The 26,525-nt window shown below is 36.6% G+C and overlaps 1 protein-coding gene across 1 annotated transcript in view; it reads left to right on the top strand.

The window, feature by feature from the left end:
- The first annotated feature begins 23,909 nt into the window (after positions 1–23,909).
- Positions 23,910–26,525, top strand: part of SGCD (sarcoglycan delta) — a 1,338,077-nt gene continuing 1,335,461 nt past the window's right edge. The window contains exon 1 of the mRNA XM_072630829.1: positions 23,910–24,529. The gene's annotated coding sequence lies outside the window, so the exon portion shown is untranslated. The remainder of the gene's footprint in view (positions 24,530–26,525) is intronic.

The following is a 26,525-nucleotide window of genomic DNA, read 5'->3' on the forward strand; positions in this document are numbered from 1 at the left end:
TCTTTTGTGGGGGAAAATCTTGAGAGTTTGGAATTTTCTGACCTTCTCTGCCTTATTCCCCGTATTCTCTCCTGAAAAGTAAAATTTTAAAGAATCCATCAGTCACCTCCTTAAAGAAGGTCTAAAATGGGATTTCCGGTTCTGGGAGCCAAGATTGAGGCTAGGAAAATCACTAAGGAGGGTCCCTCTTGCTGAGGTTGAAGGTGACCAGTGCAGGACTATATCTATCCCAGACAACCCCATCTCAGCAAACCAGGAGAAGATCCTGAGCCCCAGGAGTGTGAAGCTCCACAACCACCAACACCAGGACCCCAGGTGTGTCAAGAACACACTAGCACAGACAGGATCAGATAGAGGGAGTGGGCATAAATTAAATGATGTGAGGATAACAAATATGATTTAAGGGTGCAAAAGGATTGTAACGGTAGATGGAAAAAGGAGGAGGCAGAAAAAAATAAATTCCATCACAGGGAGAGGCACAAAAATATGTTACAGTACAGGGAAAGAGGGGAAGGAGATGAATATTGTTTGAGAGGTACTGTCATCTGATTGGATTCAAGAAGAGAACAACAAACTCAGTTATGTATAGAAATACACCTACCTCTATAGGCAGTAGAAGGGAAAGTGGGAAAGAAAAGGAAGGAGAGGCTAAAAGGGAGGCAAGACGTAGAAGAGAAAAGGGGATTAAAAGGGAGGGGGGCTAAAAGAAGAGAGGGAAGACTGAGGGAGGCAGTAGTCAAAAACTAAAACTCTATTGTGGAGGAGAAGGAAGAAGGGAGAAATAAAAGCATAAACAAGGGGAAAGGGGATGGGGGTAAAAACACAGATAGTAATCATAACTGTGAATGTGAATGAGATGAACTCTCCCATAAAACAGAGAGGGATAGCAGAATGGATTAAAAGCCATAATCCAACAATATGTTGTTTACAAGAAACACATTTGAAATGGGGGCAAACACAAACAGTGAAGGTAAAAGGTTGGAGCAGAATATTTTGTGCTTCAGCTGATGTAAGAAAAGCAGGGGTAGCAAAAAAATTCAGGGGTAGAGACCTCAATCTCCCCCTCTCTGAACTTGATAAATCTAACCTCAAAATAAACAAGAAAGCAGTTAAGGAGGTGAATAAAACGCTGGATAAGATAGATATGATAGATCTCTGGAGAAAATTGAATGGGGAAGGAAATAATATATCTTTTTTCTCAGTGATACATGGCACATATACAAAAGTTGACCATATACTAGGCCATACAAACCTCACAATCGAGTGCAGAAAGGCAGAGATAGTCAATGCATCCTTCTCAGATCACAAAACAATAAAAATTATATGTAATCAAAAGTCATGTAAATATAAACTAAAAACTAATTAGAAACTAAACAAACTAATCCCAAAGAATGAGTGGGTTAAGCAGCAAATTACAGAAACAATCAACAACTTCATTCAAGAGAATGACAATAATGAGACAATGTACCAAATCTTATGAGATACTGCAAAGGTAGTTCTTAGGGGAAGTTTTATATCTTTGAATGCTTACATGAATAAAGTTGAGAAATAGGAGAGCAATGAATTGAGCATGCAGGTGAAAAAGCTAGAAAAAGAATAAATTAAAAATTTCCAATTAAATACCAAATTAGAAATACTGAAAACCAAAGGAGAGATTAATAAAATTGAAATTAAGAAAACAATTGAACTATTAAATAAAACTAGGAGTTGGTTTTATGAAAAAACCAATAAAATTGATAAACCTTTGGTCAATTTGATTAAAAAAAGAAGAAAACTAAATTACCAGTATCAAAAATGAAAAGGGTGAACTCACCTCCAGTGAGGAGGAAATTAAAGCAATAATTAGAAATTTATTTGCCCAAATGTATGCCCATAAATTCAACAATCTAAATGAAATGGATGATTATTTTAAAAAATATAAATTGCCCAGATTAACAGAAGAGGAAGTTGAGTACTTAAATAACCCCATCTCAGAAAAGTAAATTGAACAAGCCATCAATGAACTCCCTAGTAAAAAACCTCTGGGTCAGATGGATTTACAAGTGAATTCTATCAAACATTGAAAGAACAGTTAATTCCAATACTATATAGACTATTCGGGAAAACTGGGGAAGGAGGCCTCCAAAAAATTTTTTTTTTTTATGATACAAATATGGTTCTGATACCTAAATGAGGAAGAGGCAAAACAGAGAAAGAAAATTATAGACCAATTTCTGTAATGAATATAGATGCAAAAATTTTAAATAACATTTTAGCAAAAGAATACAGCAACTTATCATGAGAATAATATACTATAATCAGGTAGGATTTTAACCAGGAATTCTGGGATGGTTCAATATTAGAAAAATTATTGACATTATTGATCATATCAACAACAAAACTAACAGAAACTACATGATTATCTCAATAGATACAGAAAAATCTTTTTGACTAAATACAACACCCATTCCTATGCTGTAAAGCATAGGAATAAACGGAACTTTGCATAGAGTAATAAGTAGTATCTACCTAAAACCATCAGCAAGCATTATATGCAATGGGGACAAGCTAGATGCATTTCCAATAAGATCAGAGGTGAAACAAGGATGTCCATTATCACCACTGTTATTCAATATGGTATCATAAATACTAGCTGTAGCAATAAGAGAAATAAAAGAAATTGAAGGAATTAGAAGAGGCAAAGAATAAACTAGGTTATCACTCTTTGCAGATAATATGATGATATACTTAGAGAATCCCAGAGAATCAAGTAAAAAACTACTTGAAATAGTAAACAACCTTGACAAAGTTTCAGGTTACAAAATAAACCCAGATAAATCATCTGCAACAAAGCCCAATAATAAGAGATAGAAAGAGAAATCCCATTTAAAGCTATGGTAGACATATAAAATATTTGGGAGTATTCCTACCAAAACAAATCCAGGGACTATATTAACACAGTTACAAAACACTTTTTGCATAAATAAAGTCAAATCTAAGTGAATGGAAAAATATCAGTTGCTTGTGGATAGGCTGCGCTAATATATAGTAAAAATGACAATTCTACCTAAATTAATATACTTATTCAGTGCCATGCCAATCAAACTACCAGATAATTATTTTCTAGAGCTAGAAAAAAAAATATCAAAATATCTGGAAGAACAAAAGGTCCAGAATAACAAGGAAAATAATGAAAAGAAATGTTAGGGAAGGTGGCCTAGCCCTACCAGATCTCAAAATTGTGTTACAAAGCAGCAATCATCAAAACCACTTGGTACTGGCTAACAGACAGAGGGGTAGACCAGTGGAATATGTTAGGTACTTAACATTGACAGTAGTCAATGAATATAGCAATCCACTGTTTGATAAACCCAAGGACCACACCTTCTGGGATAAGAAATCACTGTTTGACAAAAATTGCTGGGAAAACCGGATAACAGTGTGGCAGAAACTGGGCATAGACCAAAGCCTGACACTGTACAGAAGAGTAAAGTCCAAATGGATACATTATCCAGGTATAAAGATTGATACTATAAACAAATTAAGGGAGCAAGAAAAAGAGTATTTGTTAGATTTATGGAGAATGGAGAAATTTATGACCAAACTAGAGATAGAGAACATTATGAAATGAAAAATGGATAATTTTGATTACATTAAATTGAAAAGTTTCTGCACAAACAAACCCAATGCAACCAAGTTTAGGAGGGAAGCCGAAAACTGGGAAAGAATTTTTGCAACTAGTAACTGTGATAAAAACCTCATTTCTAAAATATATAGAGAACTGAGTCAAATGTACAAGAATACAAATCATTCCCCAGTTGATAAATGGTCAAAGGATATAAACAGAGAGTTTTCAGAGGAAAAAATTAAGTCTATAATCACATGAAAAATGCTCTAAATCACTATTGATTAGAGAGATGCAAATCAAAACAACTCTGAAGTACCACATCACACCTATCAGATTGGCTAATATGACAAAACAGGAAGATGATAAATGTTGAAGGACATGTGGGACAGTTGGAACACTAATTCATTTTTGATGGAACTGTGGGCTGATCCATTCGGGAGAACAATTTGAAGCTATGCCCAATGGCTACAAAAATGTCCATACCCTTTGTTCCAACAATATTGCTTCTGGGACTCTATCCTAAAGAGATCACAGAAATGGGAAAGGGTCCTACATGTACAATAATATTTATAGCAGCTCTCTTTGTGGTGGCCAAAAACTGGAAATCAAGAGGATGCCCATCAATTGGGGAATGGCTGAACAAGTTGTGGTATATGAAGGTAATGGAATACTATTGTGCTATGAGAAATGATGAACAGGAAGATTTCGGAGAGGCCTGGAAAGCCTTATGTGAACTGATGCTAAGTGAAAAGAGTAGAACAAGGAGAACTTTGTACACAGCAACAACCACAGTGTGTGAGGAATTTTTCTGGTAGACTTAGTCCTTCAGTGACATGCATGGACTTAAAAATTTCCAATAGACTCTTGAGACAAAATGCCTTCCACTTCCAGAGAAAGAAATGTAGAATTGGTTCACAGGTAGAAACAGACCATTTTCTTTTCTATTATGTTTTGTTTTTGTTTTATTTTATGGTTTCTTCTATTCATTTTAATTCTTCTATGCAACATGTATTTAATAAAAAAGTATGTGTAGAACCTATATAAGATGCACATCCTCTCAGGGAGCAACTGGGGAGGGAAGGGGTCTAAGGGGGACGGAGAGGAAAAAATTCTCAGCTATATGGAAGTGATTGTCGAACACTGAAAACATATAAAATAATTTAATTTTTAAAAAAAGCTCTAAAAATGAAAACTCTTGGTAATATCCTAACCCAAATACAGAGGTCCTAAGTCAGTGAAAAAAATATTGAATACAATCAAAAAGAAAGAATTCCATAACCATACAAGATCACACAAGATTTAGCTTCTAACATTAAAAAGAAACAAAGGACTTGCAATATGACATTCTGAAAAGAAAAGGCACTGAGATTAAAACCATGAATAAGCTATCCAGAAAAACTGAGAATAATTCTAGTGGGAAAATTGTATCTTTAATTAAATAGATTTCCAAGAATCCTTGATGAAAAGACCAGAACTGAGTAGAAGCTTTGACATACATACTAAAATCAAGAAGAGCACAAAAAAGTAGACATGAATGAGAAGTTATAAGTAATTAACAAGGTTAAACTGCTTACATTCTTTTTTCCTAATTTATCTAATTATTTTTAGTTTTGAACATTCACATTTAAAATATTTTGAGTTTTAAAATTTTTCGCCTCCCTCTCTTCTTCCTTCCCCAAGATGGCATGGAGTCTGATACATGTCATAATTGCAGAATAATATTGAATAGATTTCCACATTAGTCATGTTTTAAAGAAGAGTTTGAACCAAAGGGAAAAACCAAGACATAGAAAAAAATCTAATAAAAATAATATGCTTTGATCTGCATTCAGACTCCATAATTTTTTCTCTAGATGTGGATAGCATTTTCCATCATCAATCTTTTGGAATTATCTTAGATCCTTGCATTGGTGAGAAAAGCTAAGTCTATCAAAGTTTGTCATCACACAATATCAATTCATGTAAGTCTTTCCAGGTTTTTCTGTAGTCCATCTGCTCATCATTTCTTATGGAACAAATAGTTTATCTAGTATTGTAATTAATTGTTCTTTAAATGTTTGGTAGAATTGACTTGTGAATCCATCTGGTCCTGGACACTTCTTTTTGTTAGAGAATTCATTGATGTCTTGTTCAATTTCTTTTTCTGAAAAGGGGCTATTTTATTTTCTCTTCTGTTGATCTGGGTGATTTATATTTTTATAAATATTCATCTACTTCATTAAGATTGTCAGAATATTGACATACATTTGGGAAAAATGTCACCTAAATATTGTTTTACTTTCCTCTTCATTGGCAGTGAATTCACCCTTTCCATTTTTGATACTGGTAATTTGATTTTTTTTTCTTTTTTTATAATCAAATTAACCAAAGGTTTATTTATTTTCACCTTGATGTGACCTTCATATTATTATTATTATTATTACATTGATTTATTTTCAGTTTTCAACATTTACTTCCACAAGATTTTGAATTTCAGATTTTCTCCTTATCTCTCCCCTACCCCACTTCAAGACAGTGTGCACCCTGATCACCCTTTCCTCCCATATGCCCTCCCTTCTATCACCCCTACCCCTTCCCTTATCCCCTTCCCTTCTATTTTTCTGTATGGAAAGTTAGATTTCTATACCCCATTGCCTATATATCTTATTTTCCAGTTGCATGCATAAAGTTTCCAACATTCACTTTTAAAGCTTTGAGTTCTGCATTCTCCCCCTCCCCCTCCCCACCCATCCTCATTTGAGAAGGCAAGCAATTTGACACAGGTTATACATATGCAGTCATGCAAAACACTTCCATAACAGTGATGTTGTGAAGGATGATATTTCCCTCTATCCCGTCCTGACCTCCAATTATTCTATTCTCTCCTTTGACTTGTCCCTCCACAAAACTGTTTGCTTCTGATTAGCCCTTCACCAATCTACCATGCCTTCTATTATCCCCCCTCTCTTATCCCCTTCCCCACTGCTTTCCTGTAGGGTAAAATAGATTTTCATACCCAAATGAGTATGTATGCTATTCCCTCCATAAGTCCAATCCTATACGAGTAAGGTTTATTCATTCTCTCTTAATTTCCCACTCTTCTCCATTGTAAAATCTCTTTCTTGCCTCTTTTATGTGATGATTTACCACATTTTACCTCTCCCTTTTTATTCTCCCAGTACATTTTTCTCCACGCTTAATTTTATTTTTTAGGTATCATCCCTTCATATTCAGTTCACCCTCTGTCTCTCTGTCTCTATCTCTCTCTATATACACACATAAACATAAATACATACATACATAAATACACACAGATATACATACATACACAAATACCTATGTATGTATGTATTTCCTCCAACTACCCTAATACTGAGAAAGGTCTCAGGAATTACAAATATCATTTTTTCCATGTAGAATGTAAAAAATTCAACTCTAAAAAGTCCATTATGGTTTCTATTTCCTGTTTATCTTTTCATGTTTCTCTTGGTTCTTGTATTTGAAAGTCAAATTTTCTATTCAGCTCTGGTCTTTTGAACAAGAATGCTTGGAAATCCTCTTTTTCATTGAAATTTCATTTTTCCCCTGAAGTATGATACTCAGTTTTTCTGGATAAGCTATTCTTGGTTTTAGTCCTATCTCCTTTGAGCTCTGGAATATCATATTCCAAACCTTCTGATCCCTTACTGGGATCAGATCAGATCCCTTAGTGCTAAATCTTGTGTTATCCTGATTGTACTTCCACAGTACTTGAATTTTTTTCTTTCTAGTTGCTTGCAATATTTTCTCCTTGACCTGGGAACTCTGAAATTTGGTTACAATATTTGTCAGAGTTTCCTTTGGGGATCTATTTCAGGAGGTGATTGTGAATCCTTTACATTTCTATTTTACCCTCTTATTCTAAAATATCAGGGCAGTTTTCCTTGATAATTTCTTGGAAGATAATATCTAGGTGTGTTTTTTTTCATCATGGCTTTCAGGTAGACCAATTATTTAAAATTATCTCTCCTGGATCTATTTTTCAGGTCAGTTGTTTTTTCAAAGAAATATTTCATATTGTCTTCTATTTTTTCATTCTTTTGATTTTGTTTTAAAATTTCTTGGTTTCTCATAAAGTCATTAGCTTCCATTTGCTCCATTATAATTTTGAAGGAATTATTTTCTTAAGTGAGCTTTTGAACCTCTTTTTCCATTTGGCCCAATCTGCTTTTTAAGGCATTCTTCTCCTCATTGGCTTTTTGAACCTCTTTTGCCATTTAGATTATTCTAATTTTAAATGTGTTATTTTCTTCAGCTTTTTATGGGTCTCCTTTAGTAATCTATTGACTCATTTTTCTTGATTTTCTCGCATCACTCTCATTTCTCTTCTCAAGTTTTTACTCTACTGCTCTTACTTGGTTTTCAAAATCCTTTTTGAGTTTTTCCATGGCCTAAGACTAATTCATATTTTTCTTGGAGACTTTGGATGGAGGAACTTTGAATTTGTTATCTTCTTCTGGTTGTATATTTTGATCACCCTTGTCACTAAGGACATTAGTAAATACCTTTTCACCAAGAAAGTAAGATTTAGTTGTCTGGTTTTTCCCCCTGTTTGCTCATTTTCCCAAACAATTATTTGGCATTTGAGCTCTTTGTTAAGTGGAGGGTTACTGCCCCAAGTTTAGGGGATTTTGTCAAGCTATTTCAGATATATCTCTAGGACCTGCAAATTTTCAGTTTTTCCAAAGTGGTATGATCAAAGGAGAGGTGTTTCCTCCTCTCATAGCCTGTACTTTGGTCTGTGAGCAACCACAAGCACTCTTTTCTGCTTGGAACTGTGAGGAGAATTTCCGCTCACTGCTGCTACAAGCTCTGCCTCACTAGTGCTCCTCCTTGACCCAAGACTACTGCCCAGGACTGCAACCCAGATCACCTGCTTGATTTCCCCACCATCTATAGGCTGAGAACTCCAGAAGTAGTATTGTGTTCGAGTGAAGGGAAAGGAAGAATGAAATGGATGGGAAAGAAGAATTCATGTGGGGAGGAGGAAGAGAGTGGAAGAATAGCAGCAATTATCCCATACAAATGCAGTACACACAAAAAACTTTATAAAAAAAAGAGTAGGCAAAGGAACCATGAACTTGAACCTCATTCTCATATAACTGGCTGAAATAGGGAAGAATATACATACACTCAGGTACAAAAGTGCAAGTTATACAACAGGCAAATATGAAGAAAAAAGATTAAGGAAAATGAGAGCAATAAGAAGAAGAACAGATTAAAAGGACATCAGTCAGAAACAAAGTGGACTTTTAAAAGGGGGCAGAGAAAAAAGAGTTAAGTATAGGAGCATAGGTTGGAAAGAAAACAGCACAATTCTGATTGTGAATGTGAATAGCATGAACTCATCCACAAACAAAAACAGTATATCAGAATGGATTAAAAATCAGAGTCTAATGATAGTTTTACAAGAAACACATTTGAAACAGAAAAATAAATACAAATTGAAAATAAAGGGCTGGAGCAGAATCTATTATGGTTCAGCTGAAACCAAAAAAAAAACCCAAAAAACAAAAAACAACACAGAGGTAGCCATCATGATCTCAGACACAAAGGATCCCAGATGAAAAAGGAAAAGTAGAACTTATTAAAAGTAATAATCAGGGAAACTACATTTTGCTATAAGGTACTATAGACAATTAATATTAATACTAAAGATATATGCATTAAATGGCATAGTATATAAATTTTTAAAGAAAAAGTTAAATGTGTTAAGGGAAGTAATAAATAGTAAAATTCTAACAGTGGAGAATTTTATTTTGTCCTCCTTATAATTAAATACATAAAACCAAAAAAATAAACTAGAAAGAAGTTACAGGGGTGAGTAGAATTTTGGAAATGTTAGATAAGCTAAACCTCTGGAGAATATTGAATAGAACAGAAGAGATTATACCTATTCTCAGTTGTACATGGGATTTTCACAAAAAAAAAAAATGAGTGTGTATTAGGGCATAAAAGTCTTACAAGCATATACAAAACCCAGAAATATTAAATGGATCTGCAATAATTATTATATTCTATGAAGGATGTTTGAAGAATAGATTAAAGTTAATTGGACACTAAGTAACTTAATACTAAAAAAAATGGGTGGGTCAAAGAACAAATCATAGAAAAAGTAATTCATTGACGAAAATGATAACAATGAAACAGCATAGCAAAATATGTGGATGCAGTTAAAACAGTGATAAGGGGAAATTTTATATTTCTAAACTCTTTCATTAATAAAGTGAGAAAGAGCAGATCAATGAATTGAGTATGCAACTAAAAACAAAAAAACTAAGAAAACCAACAAATTAAAAATTACACCAATGCCAAAATTGAAACCTAAAAATCAAAGGAGAAAGGAACAAAATTAAATATACACATAGAGCTTTAAAAAGGCAATAAAATAGAAAACATTAGCTAATTTGATTAAGAAAAAGAAAACTAAATTGCAATATAAAAATGAAAAGTCAGAAATTCACAATCAGTGATGAAGAAATAAAAGCAAATTATCAGAAGTTATTTTGCCCAACTATATATCAATAAAACTGGCAATCTAAATGAAAGGGACAAAGGTAAATTGTCCATATTAACAGACTATAAAATAGGTACCTCAATAACCCTCTCCTAGAAAAATGAATGATTCATAAATGAACCCCCAAAGAAAAAAAGAAAGTAGGATTAAATGAATTTATAAGTGAATTCTATGAAAATTTAAAGAATGATTCATTCCACTTCTACATAAAAGGGATCCTGTCAAATTTCATAACACAAATATAGTCTTGATACCTAAACCAAGGAGGATCAAGACATATAAAGAATCTATAAACTAATTTCCTTAATGAATATTGATGGAAAATTTTTAATAAAATATAAGAAAGGAGACTGCATTAATATATCACAAGCATCATATACTATGAACAGGATGAATTTATATCAGGAATGCATGGCTAGTTCAATATTAGGAAAACTATAGGCATAACTAACTATTAATAACAAAACCAAAAGCATAAAAATATGATTATTCAGATATATAAAAAATAACATTTTGACAATATACAGCACTGTTCCTGTTACAAATAATAAAATGCACAGAAATAAATGAAACTTTCCTTAAAATCATAAGTATTATACATCTAAGACCAATATATATATGTATGTAGTTATATGTATATTTATATATAGTTACATATAAATGCTCTAAATCATTATTGATTAATAAAATATAAATTAAAACAATTTTGAAGTATCATCCTATGACTATTAGGTTGGCTAAAATGATAGGAAAAATGACAAATGTTGGAGGGGATGTGCAAAAATTAGGATACTAGTACATTGTTGGTGGAACTGTGAACTAACTGATCCAACCATTTTGGAGCACAATCTGGAACTAGGCCCATAGAGGTATAAAACTGTGCATATCCTTTAACCCAGTAATATCACTTTTAGGTCTGTTTCCCAAGGTGATAAGAGAAAAAAGAAAAGAACCTGTATATTCTAAAATACTTATAGCAATTCTCTTTGTGGTAACAAGGAACTGGAAACTGAAGGTTGCCCACTAAACAGGGAATGGTTGAACAAGCTGTGGTACATGATTGCAATGGAATATTATTGTGCTGTAAGAAATGATGAGCAGGTTGATTTTAAAAATGTGAGAAGCTTTGCATGAAATTATAAAAAGTGAAATGAGCAGAACCAGGAGAACTTTGTATATAGCAACAGTAATATTGTTGAAAGAATAATTGTGAATAACAAAGTTATTTTGAGTATTATAAATACTCAAACTGACTACAAAGGGATCTATGAAGGAAGATTCTATACACCTTTAGAGAAAGAATTGATAAATAGAAGTATATATGTGTGTGTATATATATATATATATATATATGTATATATATATATATACATAGTGTGTGGTTTATACACATCCACATATGTGTGCATGTGAGTGTGTGTGTCTGTGTGTGTGAGAGAGAGAGAAAGAAAGAGAAAAAGAGAGAGAGAGAGAGAGAGAGAGAGAGAGAGAGAGAGAGAGAGAGAGAGAGAGAGAGAGAAATGGTGTTCTTCTCTAGTACAGGATGGGGAGGGAGGGAGACAGTTCAGTACTTAAAATGGAGCAAAAACTATATCAAATTAAATTAAAAAATAGAACCAAGAGCAATTATCTGTAATGAAGATAAAATAGAAGCTCTTTACATAAGATCAAAGGTGAAACAAGGAGGTCTATTGTTACCAAAACTATTTAATATTGTATTGGAATTCCTAGCGATAGCCACAAAAGAAAAATAAATTAAAACATCAAGCATAGGCAAAAAGGAACTAGAACTAACACTCTTTGCATCTAATATGATGGACTATTTAGAGAACACTAAGAAGTCAACTAGGAAAAAAAAAACTTTTTTCAATATGTTAATCAATTGTACTTTTCTTTCCTCTTTAATAAAGCACTTTTACTTGGAAAAGCTCTCTAAGAGGGTTAAAAGGGAGAATATTGAAAACCACTAAAATGATGTAAAAACAGAAGACATTAATAAAAAACTTATTTATGAAAAAAAATTATGTTCCTTTTATGATAAATGAGGTCTTCACAATGGGTTTAATCTAGAGAGGTTGGTTCATATTTAAAGTATCTTGTATGAAAGAGTACCATGACCACATCTTTGACTAGGAAAAGAACTTTAATAACTTAGTGGGGACTAGCACCTAGAAGGGGGCATAGACCCATAAATAATACAAAATGGCCCTTAAAAAACAATCTTGGGATGGTTAGGGTATAAAATTGTTTAAAAATAATTTTGGACATAGGGTAATTTTTTCATGGAGTACTGCTTTTATTCAATATTAACTTCTTCATGAAGTAATATTTCTAAGAGTGATGCACAACTAAGAAGAAAGATGATAGCGATGACTGAACATGATCTATAAAGGTTATAACAAAGGGATTGGTTAGAGGAAACTGAAATCCTACAATCTTGAAGTTTCCATCCTGGGAGGAACATAGATTATAGAATGAATAAATAATGGTAGAACACACAAATCTGAGAGAACAGTTCCAAAGTAGAATATAAGTGAAGAATATTAGGTGAACATAACATAAGAATATTAGGAAAGAAAACAAAGAAAATAATTCTTAGGAAAAAAGTCACAATAAAGGGAAAGTTAACATGTAATTGAAATTAGAGGAGAGATTTTGAACTAACCACTTAAAAGAAAAGAAAGGGAAAGACCAAACAGAAGAAAGAAAAAAAACATAACCAAATTAAACTAAAATAAAATCCTTAAATTAGGGAGGTGAAAATTGGGAATGATAGTGGAGGTTTAAAAGGGGCCTGTGAAAATTAGTTATATCAAAGTAGTTTGTTTGAGGACAAAATATTGCCTTACAATAAGAAGAGGATAAAACATATATATTTTTTAAAAAATTAGAGAAATGTATATAGGATGAAATAAGCCTTACCCTCATAAATTTAAATGTAAATGGTCTAAATAATCCAATAAAATGAAAAAGAGGGGCAGAATACATCAGGTGGGAAGGCAAGGGAATACATATTCATTAAATAAAAAACCTATGATCTGTTATCTACAAGAAACAATAATACACGTAGAATCATAATGAGAGACTTGAACACAATTTACTTTCACTTAAGCAAATGAAAGAGAGCTAATAGTTACAATCATGCTATCAAAAAAAAAGCAGAAATAAAAATTCATAATATAGGGATGAACAAGGAAATCAAATATTTTTAAAGGAACTTATGCACTAAATGGCATCACAAAGGAAAAGTTAACTCAGTTGTAAAAAAGAAGAAATATAACGATGTAATATAACAATGATAAGCAACTTTAATGTTCTGCTTTCAGAGATGTTCACATTTCATAAGAAGAGAAACAAAATGAAAAATATAGAACTGAAGAAGTTTTCAGTTCAAAACATTTTAACATCTAAATGAGAACATTAAAGGATAGACATTTCTCGACATGGAGCAATTACAAATAAATGTTTAAAAGCAGAAAAAAATCCTTTATAGACTATAATGCGATACAATAACAATGAATACATGAAGCAGAAGCAAAAGACACAGAACTAAACAGATATTTATACATGAAATCATGAACAATTAGTGCACTGAAGTCAGAGAAACAATCATTAAGTGATAGACAATGATAATTGTTAGATAGCATGTTAAAATGTCTCCACAAGATGACAAATTAGAAAAAAACAAGGATTAATGAACTGAATAGACAATTAAAATTTTAGGAAGCCAGAAATAAATAATTCCAACATAAGTACAAAAAGAAAATAATCTTGAAAATTAGAGAAGATAAATTGGAAACCAAAAAGCCCATAACTAATTAACAAAAATTAAGAGCTGATTCTTTGGAAAAATACATTAACAAGATTTAGATAATATGATTAAAAAGGACATGGTGAAAATAAATCAAATTAAAACGGAACAAAATGATATCACAATGAATGGAAAAGAATTAAAAAGATAATCAGATACTCATTTAACTTGCAGGACTTGTACAGATGTGCTGGCGACTGCTCATACCAGATCTAGAGGTCTGATTGTTAAATTTTCAGTGAGAGAATTTACACTTTAGACATGGGCAAACTACATTTTAGTCCTTGATATATGGTTTTGCTGATTGTCTAGATTTATGGGAGTGATAGAAAATGTTAATGATTCAAATTAAGCATAAAACAGATTATTCACATTCTCTGCCCCACTCCCACTCTCTGAGAAACAGCTGTTAAATATTTACCAGCAGACCACTGCACAAAGGTTACTTTATTTCTGGGTGCATGGCTTTTTTTTTTTTTTTTTTTTTTTTTTTTAGTGATTTGAGTTTTCTGGAAGCCTTACCTGTTGAAAGAAGTAGTAAAGACTCATTTCTTTGATATAATTCATCATTGTTCCTTTCCTTTTCTCTCTCTAGAGAAGTTTTTCCATTAGAGCTCTTGAATTAGGTGATTGAGATCAATCAGATCTGGGACAATACTAACGCCTAAGGTATTCAGCCTAAGGTACCCCCATGTCTGGAATGTACTCTATCTGCTATTAGCTTCTTCCAAAGAACAGTTCAAGTACCATCTTCTGTAGGTGATATCTACTGATCTCAATTGTTACTGTTCTCCGTAGCCCTGAAATTATTGCAAAATTACTCTGTGTATATTTCACATTTATTTATCTCTATGGAACTTATTTTCTTCCAGTAGAATATAAGTTCCTTGATCTTTCTTGAGGAAGACGTGACAAATTACAATCTGCAACCCAGTAGATGAGGAGTGGAGTAGAACTTTGCACATTCTCAGTGCTCCCCAACCCCCATCTTCTGAACTAGGAAAAAAAGTGGACAGATATAATCATTTCCCACGATAATAATAGCTTACATTGATATTGTGCTCTATCATTAACTGTTTTTCCCCACTCATATTTACATTTTTTATGTTGGTTTATAAAAACCTAATGCAAAAAAATTTCATGAAGCTTGACCTGTTCTGTTTAGCAGGCATTTAATCTCACTACTTTTGGATACATGCTGTTGGCAAAATAGTATTCTTGTATGTTGAAATGAATGCTTAAGCAATTTGAGGACATTTTAATAGTGGCATGCTGAATAAATCAATCCCACTCAAGGGCCAAGATCGATATTATCTCTTAAATGTCTGAATAGCCATTAAAAGTGAACAAAACAGGTCCAGGATGTCATAAAAAGGAAGATGAGGAGTTGTTCTTGACTGAAGCATGATGTTTCTAATGGTTTAGAATGATGGCATCATTGGCTTATGAAGAAAATCACATTTTTTAGTGTGTGCAACTTTTAGACTTAGTGAACACATTTAAATTGGAGAGGAAAAATGATCATTTCATAATTATATGCAGAGTGATGACTGAAACTTTGGCTACTTTTAGGTGGCACCAATTTTCATAATCTCATTAACAACTACCACAATAATAATAATAATAATAACTGTAATTATGATGATGCTTATGATAATGAATAATAATAATAATTCAAGTATCCACACTTAACTCTCCTTTTCAGGACTGTAATGATTGAGTTCAACCTTAATAATAAGCATCAAAAATTTGTCAGCAACAATTTTTCAAATTCACTCTACTTTCATACTCTATGCCACTCCCAAAAGTAAAATAAAAAAAAATTTATATTCCCTGTGCCACTTTTAATATGGATAATGACATGTCCCATATTAATCATAACTTAATATTTATTAATTGATTTCTGTCTGCCTAGTGCAATGCTAACCGCTAGACCTACAAAGAAACAATTAATAGCACACACACATGTTAAACACACATAATATAAATGAATAATAATAATATGGGGGCAGAGGAATGAGCAGCTGGGGGAGATTGATTACTCAGTATATATGTGCTAGGTGCTGGGGAAATAAAGAATGGCAAATGACAGGTCCTACTCTCAAGGAGTACACAGTCTAATTAAGGCTTCCTATGTAAGGCAGCTATGGAATTGAGGAAACTCCATATTCTAGATATTCTAATTGATAAAGGTGAGGAGGGAGAACATTCCAAGCATTAAAGACTGCCTGTGCAAAGGCACTGAGACAGGAGATGGAATGTTACAAGTGAGGTACAGAAAGAAGAGTATGTGTGTGTATACACGTATGTGTGTATATGTGTGTGTGTGTGTGTGTGTGTGTGTGTACTGGAAAGGAAGGTATGTATTGGAGACAGATTTTTTGAAGGCCTTTAAATAACAGAGAGTTTGGTCAGCCCTCAGAGAGAAGGCACTGAGATTAATAGAGTGGGAAAGGCTTCTTTCTTGCTGATGGTGGCATATTAACTGAGAATTAAAGGAGGCTAAGGAAGCTAGGTGGTAGAGATGAGAAGTTTATATATGATCCTAGAAATAATAAGGGAGCCAATGGATTTATTGAGTATAGTGGTAACAAATAATCTTTGTGAGTGTGTACACACATATATACATATGCACATCTGATATGTATATGTATTTATACATCTAGGAATATGTATGCATATATCACTGCTTGTAAAGTATTTTCTTCATATATATTAATTAGGAACTTCATAGACATTAATTAGAAACTAATGCAAATAGTATACTCTCCAGATGACAAGTGAAAAAATTGAGATGCAGAGAAGTAAAGTGATATAGCTAAGGTCAAACAGTTTCAATCAGGTCTGGGTTCCAAGTCTTCTTTTTAAGTTTTTATAATTAATTAATTTGCTTTCAGTTTTCAACAATCACTTCCATAAGTTTTAAATTTTTTTTTCCTTTCCTTCCTCCCACCTCTCCATGATGACATGCAATCTTATATGGGTTCTACACATGCATTCTTATTAAATACATTTTCACATTAGTCATGTTTCATAGAAGAATTAAAACGAACAGGAGAAATCATAAGAAAAGCAAAACTCAAACAAAGCATAAGAAAATAGAAAATAGTCTACTTCATTCTTCATTCTGACTGCATAGTTCTTTCTCTGGATGTAGATGGCATTTTGCATCGAGTCCTTTAGAAATGACTTAAGTCCTTGGATTGTTGTGAAGGGCCAAGTTTGTCAGAAATAATCTTCCCACACTGTGGCTGTTACTGCGTATAATGTTCTCATGGTTCTGCTCACTTCACTCAGCATCAGTCTTTCCAGGTTTTTCTGAAGTTCGCCTGTTCCTCATTTCCTTTAGCACAATAGTATTCCATTTCATTCATATACCACAACTTGTTCAACCCTTCTCCAATGGATGAGCATCCCCTCGATTTCTGGTTCCTGACCACCACAAAAAGAGCTGCCATAAATATTTTGACCTTTTCCCATTTTTATGATCTTTTTGGGAAACAGCCCTAGAAGCAGAATTGCTGGTAAAAGAGTATGTATATTTTATAGCCCTTTTGACATAGTTCCAAATTGTTCGCCAAAGTAGTTGGATCAACTCACAGATCCACCAACAGTGAATTCCAACTCTCCCACATCTTCTCCAACATTTATCATCTTTCTGTTTTGTCATGTTAGTCAATCTGATAGGTGTGATGTGGTACCTCAGAGTTGTTTTGATTTGCATCTCTCTAATCAATAGTGATTTAGAGTATTTTTTCATATGGCTATAAAGAGCTTTAATTTCCTTCTCTGTAAACAGCCTGTTCACATCCTTTGACCATTTATTAATTGGGGAATGACTTGTATTCTTGTATATTTGATTCAGTTCTCTATATATTTTAGAAATGAGGTCTTTATCAGAGACACTAGTTGTAAAAGTTATTTCCCAGTTTTTCTGCTTCCCTCCTAATCTTGTTTGCATTATGTTTGTTTGTGCAAAAACTTTTCAATTAAATGTAATGAAATCATCCATTTTGCATTTCATAATATTCTCTATCTTTTGTTTGGTTATAAATTTCTCTATTCGCCATAAATCTGACAAAGAAACTATTCCACGCTCCCCTAATTTGTTTATAGTTTCTGCCTTTATATACGTAGATCATGTACCCATTTGGACTTTATTCTGGTGTACAGAGTCAGGCAATGGTCTATGCCAAATATCTGCCAAACTCTTATCCAATTTTTCCAGTAGTTTTGTCAAACAGCCAGTTTTCCCCCAGAAACTGGGGTCCTTGGGTATATCAGACAATAGACTGCTATAATCACTGACTATGGTGTCTTGTGTATCTAAACTATTCCACTGATCTACCCCTTTATTTCTCAGCCAGTACCAAGTGATTTTGATGATTGCTGCTTTATAATACAATTTGAGATCTGGTATGGCTAGGTCATCTTCCCTAACATTCTTTTCATTAATTCCCTTGATATTCCTTACCTTTTGTTCTTCCAGATGAAATTTGATATTATTTTTTCTAGCTGAAGAAAATAATGTTTTGGTAGTTTGATTGGTATGTAAATTAATTTAGGCAGAATTATCATTTTTATTGTATTAACTTGCCTACCCAAGAGCAACTGATGTTTTTCCAATTATTTAGATCTGACTTTATTTATGCAAAAAGTGTTTGGTAATTGTGTTCATACAGTTCCTGAATTTTTTTTACAGGTCAACTCCCAAATATTTTATATTGTCTATCTTAACTTGAAATGGAATTTCTCTTTCTATCTCTTGCTGTTGGGCACTGCTAGCAATATAAAGAAATGCAGATGATGTATGTGGGTTTATTTTGTATCCTGCAACTTTGCCAAAGCTGTTTATTATTTTAATAGTTTTTTACTTGATTCTCTAAGATTCTCTAAGTATATCATCATATCATCTGCAAAGAGTGATAACTTAGTTTCTTCTTTGCCTATTCTAATTCCTTCAGCTTCTTTTTATTTTCTTATTGCTAAAGCTAATATTTCTAGTACCACACTGAAGGTTCCATGTGTTCTGACGCTAAATCTAGCCCTATACTGTGAAAGACAGCTAGTTCAATGGAAGAGTATGTTATTATAACCTTTTGGTGGTCAAAAAAGGGTGAAATATAGATATCTGGAAGGCTATGTTACTTTATGGAATCATAGAATTTGAATTTCAAGGGACTTTGACAATCCATCTGGCCCTCAAGACTTAAAGAAATCCTAATTGTTATATCCTTGACACATTATCTTTAAGCTCCATTTGAAAAAACTCTGCGTGTGTGAGCTCTCTCAAAGATGCCCATTCTACTTTCAGAAAATTATAATTATTCAGAAGTTCTTTTGAATCATTTTTCACTCATATGACTCTTCCTGATCCCATTTTGGATTTTCTTGGTAGATACTGGAGTGGTTTGCCACTTCCTTCTCCAGATTATTTTACATATGAGGAAACTGAGGCAAATAGGCCTAAGTGTGCCCAGCATCACATAGCTAGTAAGTGTCCAAGGCCAGGTTTTAACTCAGAAAGATAAGTCTTCCTAATCCAGGTCCAACACTCTATCCATTGAACCATCTGTCTGTTCCTTAGAAAGTATTCCCTGATATTGAACCTAAATTTGTCAACTTTTTCCTGTTGTTCCTTTTACTTCCTTCTTTGGCTAAGTAGATTAACTCTAATTATTCTTCCACATGGTGATGCTTAAAATACTTGAAAACATCTGTAATATCTCTCCTGAGACTTCTCTTCTCCAGGCTAAACTTATCATGTTCTTTCAAATGAACCTTTTATGTCAAGATGTCAATGTTTTTAACCATTCTAGTTGCCCTGCTCTAGACATATTTCAGCTGAATAATATCCTCAAACCTTGGTATATAGAACTGCCTTTAATAATGTAGATGAGACCATAGTGTGGTTCCTGCAGTATTAGTCTTATGGTGGATTTGTGCATACAATGACAAAATTAATATGTCCATTCTACAGTTCTATACTAGTCAACAGTTGCATAAAGAATAGGTGAAGGAATAGCTTTATATTCACTCTCATCGTTCCCCAAACTCTATGAAAAACAAAATGACAGACATCCACACAGAGGTTTCCAGCAGTTAAAAAGTATTACAATTCCCATTCTTGGTGAATGAAATTACTGAAAACTTAAGTAATTTAAGCTGAAATTAATGGAAATTTCATTAAGACTTTCAGGCAGTGAGGACATTATTCAAAATATAAGGTGTTATTCCAAACTTTTAGTGTGGTTTTCATCCAACAGGTATGGAAATTTTAGTTGCCAGAATCCTGAGTGAATGTCATGATTACATAGAAAGTCCTCACTTGCCTTTTGGCACCAATTTTTCTTCGCAATTTTTTTTTACACTCCCTACTTTTAATTCCTTCCTCTCTGCCCTTTAAAAATTGTCCAATTCTTAATCTACATTTCTTGTCTTCCTTTCCTTGTCCCCCTCTAAAATAAAAGTCTTAACAATGTTGTGAAGGAAAAAACATTATATTCTACTGTAATTGTTTTGCCGATAGAGAAAATTTTTGAAGAATGTTTGAAAAATGAGCTATTCTCACAAATTATGCTAGTGAAGTTTACTCAAGGAAGCAAGCTCCCCCAACCTACACAATTCATCTTCAGGATCTCTGTTTCTATTTCATTATGCATACACATCATTTCCCCCTCTTCTCAACATGTCTTTTTTTATGCAGTTTTCCAAATATTACTCAACAAAAAATATTTATCAGTAAGATGTGTCCAGATATGCCCAAGGATCTGTAGGATATAAGGAAAATAGAAGCTCTTAGTAAGCACATGATCTGACTGATTTAGTTGCCCCCCCCCAAAAATAAACCTTTCTATTTCTTTTGTTTTTTTTTTTTCCTGTCTTCTAATGGACTTTCTTTTCCTATGGACTAATGGAACAGAATGCATATCTGCTACACTCTATTCATCTGCTATTTCTTTAAAATTAATTAAAACGAAAGGAATCCCCAAAAGCCATTCCTCTGGATTCCCCAGATACATTAAAATCTTCAGTAGAGCACAAATTAAAGTAGGAATTTCTCTGCCCCCTCACTTTTATCTCCTCTGCCAAATGTTTTATTAAGTGCCTTTCATATTCAAGGTGCTTAATTATTGTTCAATTAAATTTTCTTTCTTCAAGGCCATGCTCAGTTCCCACCTCCTCCATGAAGCCCTCACTAATTGCTTAGCTGAAGCTCATCTCTCCCAGAGGTAGCATGTGTAATGAGGGGGAAATGGAGTTTGGAATCAGAGAACCTTTATAAAAACCCCAGCTTTGCCACCTACTGGCAGTTTGATCATGGGCTAGTCATTTAATCTCTATGTCCTTCAGTTTTCTTATCTGTAAAGTGAGGGAGTTGGCTAAGTATTCTCCAAAATCCCACCTAAATCTAAATGCTATGGTTCTATCTTGCCATAATGGAAAGTGCACTTGGAATTTATAATCTGAGGACCTGGGTTCAAATCCAGATTCTACTATCTACTATCTGTGTGACCCTTGGACAGATCATTTAATCTGCTGGGGCTGGTTCCTTATTCCTAATGGGAGAACACTGAACTAAATAATCTCTAAAGTCCCTTCCAACACTAAATCTATAATTCTATAATCTTGTCACATACTACCTTGTATGTTCATGATTTGTGTAACTATTGTACTCTTTTTATTCTACAAGCTTTAATTTTTTTTTCATATTCACATCCTCAGAATTGTGCCTGGTGCATAATAACAATAAAAGCAGTAAAAGTTTTCTGAGCTGAATTGAAATGATTGGAATCCCTGTTATTTGCTTTTGGAAGAGAGAATGCTGCTGTCCAAGCCTCGGGTGCTGAATCTTGGGGAGCAGGAAGCCCAATTGTCCTCTTTGTCTATTTCTGTATTTGAGAAGTCCGTTTTTTTGTAATAAAAATCTCGTCCCCAGTTCCCCTTCCCAGAAAAACATATGTCTTTTAACTTGATACGTTGCTGGAGGACCAATTTTTCCAGCCTCATCTTTCAGTGCTTCCAGTAACAACCATAAGGCTTTTTCCTAAAATGTCTTATTTTGATTAATCCTTTTGCTCTTCTCTAAAATGTTATGGTGCAGTGGATAGAGCACAAGTGCAGGAGTCAGAAGGACCTCTTCAAATCTCAACTCAGACACTTGACACTCACTAGCTGGGTGACCTTGGGCAAGTCACTTAACCCCAATTGCCTCATCCTGGGTCATCTCCAGTCATCCTGATGAATATCTGGTCACTGCATTCAGATGGCTCTGGAGGAGAAGTGAGGCTGGTGACCTGCACAGCCCTCTCTCACTCAAAAAACAAAGTCAAATGCAAGTCATGTCATCATTTCTCTGATGGCATGGTCTTCTTCAGGCAACGAAGGACGAGCACACACAATCCCTTAAAATTTCAATTCAAATATCTCCCTTTCTGGCCACCCCACTTTCAATTGATCCCACTTATTTCTGAAATACTAGATAATTGAACATTTATCATTCACTTAGGTATTATTCAGGAATTAGTTGTGTTTTGCAACATTTCTTTTTATTGTTTTGAACTTCTATTACAATAATAAATTTCATATGTATCTATAAATCTATCATTTTGAGGTGACAAAGTGATTTAATAAATAGCCTTGTAAGTTAAGAAGGACCAGCGATTTGGAGCTTAAAGGGAACTTAGAGGAAATCTATTGTAACTTCTCCTTTTACAGTTTAGGACACTCAGACCCAGGCAGGTTAACTGACTTGCTTAAGGTCATGCAGGTAGTACTGTATGTTTGAGAGATGGGACTGTAATACAGAGCCCCTCCTCCACACGTAGCGTTTTCCTTCTATACTGCCTTTTAATCTTCACTTAACAGTGGAGAAACTTATATTGTTTAACTTTTCAAATGATTATTGCATATTTCCTTAAACCTGCGATAAGCCCCTTCATGGCAAAAAAAAAAAAATGGTGTCTTATTCATCTTTGCAACCTCCACAGTGCCTTGAACATAGTAGGTGCTGGATAAATATTTCTGGATGGTAGGAAATAAGTTCCAATGGTATAAGTCAAAGATAGTTTCTGCTGGAAGAGGGAACATCGGTTGTCCCTAATTAAAGGAGGCAGAAAAAGCCCATGAGTGAAGAAAACCTTAAGGGAAGTCAATATACGCAATGATTATGACACCCGATCCCTCAAACCTTCGGCCAGCTCCGTCAGAATCCTTCTATTTGGCTGGGGACGTGGGGTTGGGGGGATAAGGGAGACAGGGCGGGGAGAAGGGACCGGCAACAGAGGACGCTTGGAATTTGTCCCTTTGGCAGAGTCAGGAAGCAGCTTCTTTGCTTCCTCATCTTGTAGTTGATCCTGCGGAGAGAAGAGGGGCCCCTCCCCCCTCCTCCCTTTCTCTGGCTCTTTATATTCTGCAAAGGGGGCTGGGGAGGGAAGGGGTGGAATTTGCACATCAGGCTTCCCGGAGCCGCAGACTGAGTCCTGCGTCCTTCGTCCATTTCTCCCTTGGTACCCTTTCCCTTCCTTCTCTCCCCTCCTCCCACCCCAATCCCTCTTTCGCCCTCCTACCCCACTGGCGCGCGCACAACGGGACCCCGGCACGTGGGCGCGCGGGAAGAGGCGGCGGCGGGGGCCAAGGCTGCTGCTACTGCTACTGCCCAAACCGGCTCTAGCCTTGGCTGCTGCCGCCCTCTCAGTCTCTAGCCGGAACCCAGCAGAGCATCAAGGGAAACAGGGATCTGGGAGAGAACAGTGCAAGCACGGAGAGGGGGAGGGAGAGAGAGAGGACATAGTGGAAAGGGAGATTGGGGGAGGAGGGCGGGTAGGAGAGGGAGAGCCCTAAAGCCCGAAGCCTGGAAGCGAAAAGGAGAAAACCCCGCTCTCCGGCCCCCGCCCTCCTTCCCCGCCTTTCTTTCTCCCCCCTCCCTACTCTCCCTCCCTGCCTGCCTGCCTGCCTGCCTGTCTGCCGGAAAGCACGATGCAGCGGCGCTCTGGGTAGGCGGCGGCCGGCGGGAGCGGACAGAGGTTTCCCCGCAGCTGTCAAGGCGTCCGGCTGCTCCCTCCGGCTGGGGCCTGGATTCAGGGGGCGGCCGGATCGCCAGCTCCCGGCTAGAAGCTCCAGGAGGGCTAGGGAGCCGGAGCCGCAGCCAGAGCCAGAGGAAAAGAGCGTCGGTGCATCCAGCTGGGTGCTTAAAGTCCAAGGAGAGTTGGTGCTGCTGGGGTCGGTCACCCCCAACCCCCGCCCCGCTTCCCACCCAACTTCATTCCCAGTCCCTTCCTCCCTCTTCCTCTTCCCTCCTCCTCCCCCCATGCTGTGGCTTCGCTGACTCGTCCAGTGGAGGGATGTGCTCCCGGTCGGGCTGCGCGCTCTCTGCCTCTCCCCTCATGGGATTGCCTGCACAGAGAGGCTGGAGTTGGAGCGCTTAGCTCCCGCGGAGCTGGGAGAAGAACGAAGGGGGAGCCAAAATTAACACACAGACATACACAGAGAGACCCACACAAGTCCTTCCGCTGGACTTGCTGCTCGCCCTCCAGTCCCGCGAGGGGGCGGCTGCGGCCGGCGCCCAGACCAAGGGGTGAGTAGCTCGTCACCGCGCCCAGTTCCCCACTTTAGCGCGGGCAAGGTCTCTCCGAAGTTGTCGGTTTGCCGCTTCCGAGGGAAGGGGTCCAGAGGCTCGGCCAGGAATTCGAGAAGTCAACACACTCTTGGGTTCGGGTCACTGGGGAAGTTGTGGCTTTCTCTGTCGGTGACTGGCAATCTCGCGGAGCTCCAGCTCCGCCAAACCCAGCCATCTCGCTTGGTTCCCAAGAGTTGTTCCCCCTCCCCCCTCGCATCCCAATTCCGAGGCGGGTATCAGGGATAAAGGGGGAGCAGAGGAAGGAGGGCACAGAGCGCACTGCTTATAGGCTCCTGTTCACTAGATCTTGAAGCAGGGGTGCCCACGGCAGGCTGTTCTCCCATTGCAATTTGTCCTCAGGTTAGCAGCTGCAGAATGTAGGCGCTTAGAGATCGTCAGGGATGGCTGCTAGGGCGCGGGAGGAGGCCGCGTGCACTTCATTAAAGGAGAGTGGAGCAGCTTGAATATTAACAGCAGAGCGTGTGTGAGTGTGTATGCACCGGGGAGAGACCGAAGCGGCAGGAGGATACGCGCGTGAAATTATTCAGCTACAGGAATAGAAGACACATCCTTGAGCAGACAACTCTAAAAAATCCAAGACCTGGTAGGGAGAAACGGGGTTATCAGTGACAGCTCAGGGTTTGAGGATTAGAGGGGTAGGATACACAGTGGCGCTGCAGCTGGACATAGCTTGGCGAGGACTCTGAACATCCAACAGGTGATTGCTGGACCCAGTCTCTTTGTGACTGGGCGCGGGGGAAGGAATCCTATCTCTAACTCCCCCCGCCCCCCGGGTTTTTTTTGCTGCTACTACTCTGGGGAACGATATCCCTAAACATGGGGTAAGGAAATGAACTTCCCTTCTCTTTGTGGTTTTATTAGCCTGTCCGACTCTGTACGTGTATCCTTATGTGTGTGTGATGTTTGTGTGTTTATGTGTGTGTGAGCGCACGAGCGCCATCCAAATGCAGTTGCCTTGATGCCTCTTTGGGGAAACAAGTGAACTCTCTGTTGAGGCCCTCTTTGTGTAGCTGATAGAGGATGTGACTGAACTTCAAGGCAATTGAGGCCCCATTCAGAAAGGATGCTGCGGACTTAGCTGGTCCCTCGTTGGAGTGGGCAAGCTGCTGCTTCCCTCGGGAATGCAGGCACTAGCCCTTCCGAGTGACCCAGGCTCCCAGTCTTCCATAGCCTAAAGGCCTAAAGCTACGCTAAGAATCAAATCTTAAGGAAAGCGGAAGGGAATTCCTCTGTGTTGTCCCTCTCCACCTCTTTTCACCCAGCAATGGTTGCAGCAACCCCCCACCCCCCTGCGCTTCAAATCCTAAGATACATGAGGGTGTGTGTGTGTGTGTGTGTGTGTGTGCGTGTGTGTGTGTGTGCGTGCGTGTCTGTGTGCGTGTGTGTGTGTGTGTGATTTGTGTGTGAGGATAGCTCAAGTTGGTTGCTTGAACAGATGGAGTTTGGTGAAAGATTAAGTTTTACTGCTCTGAGGTCGGGACGGAAAGTGAAAGCAGTTGGAAGGACAGACAGGACCCCCTTGACTCTTTTCAGAGCTGATTGCCTCCTGGAGTCAACCGATGAATGTAGCGCAGAGAGCTATGAATTCAAGTGATGCACTAGCACTAAATAGTTGACCATCGGCACATCTCGGACTTCTCAGAGTTTCTCCTTCTGTAACTTGTGTATAGAGATTCCTACCAGGAGATCTCATCCCTAGGGAAGTACAAACCACACAGAAATGCGCCGAACTGTCACTCCTGCTCTTCCACCGGTTTTCCCTCCTGCTGCTTTTTAAAATTTTATCCTTCCAAGCCCTGCTTTCCTTTCTGCCAGCACCTCTCCATACCGGAGCTGTTCCCGCTCCCACACCCCGAAAAAGCCTCAGAGCCTGCGGGTCCAGACTAATGTTGGAATGGTGTGGGTCCTTTGGGAGCTAGTCCACGGTGTTAGC

The sequence above is a fragment of the Notamacropus eugenii genome, chromosome 1 (assembly GCF_028372415.1).
Source record: "Notamacropus eugenii isolate mMacEug1 chromosome 1, mMacEug1.pri_v2, whole genome shotgun sequence".
In the NCBI taxonomy this organism is placed as follows: Eukaryota; Metazoa; Chordata; class Mammalia; order Diprotodontia; family Macropodidae; genus Notamacropus; species Notamacropus eugenii.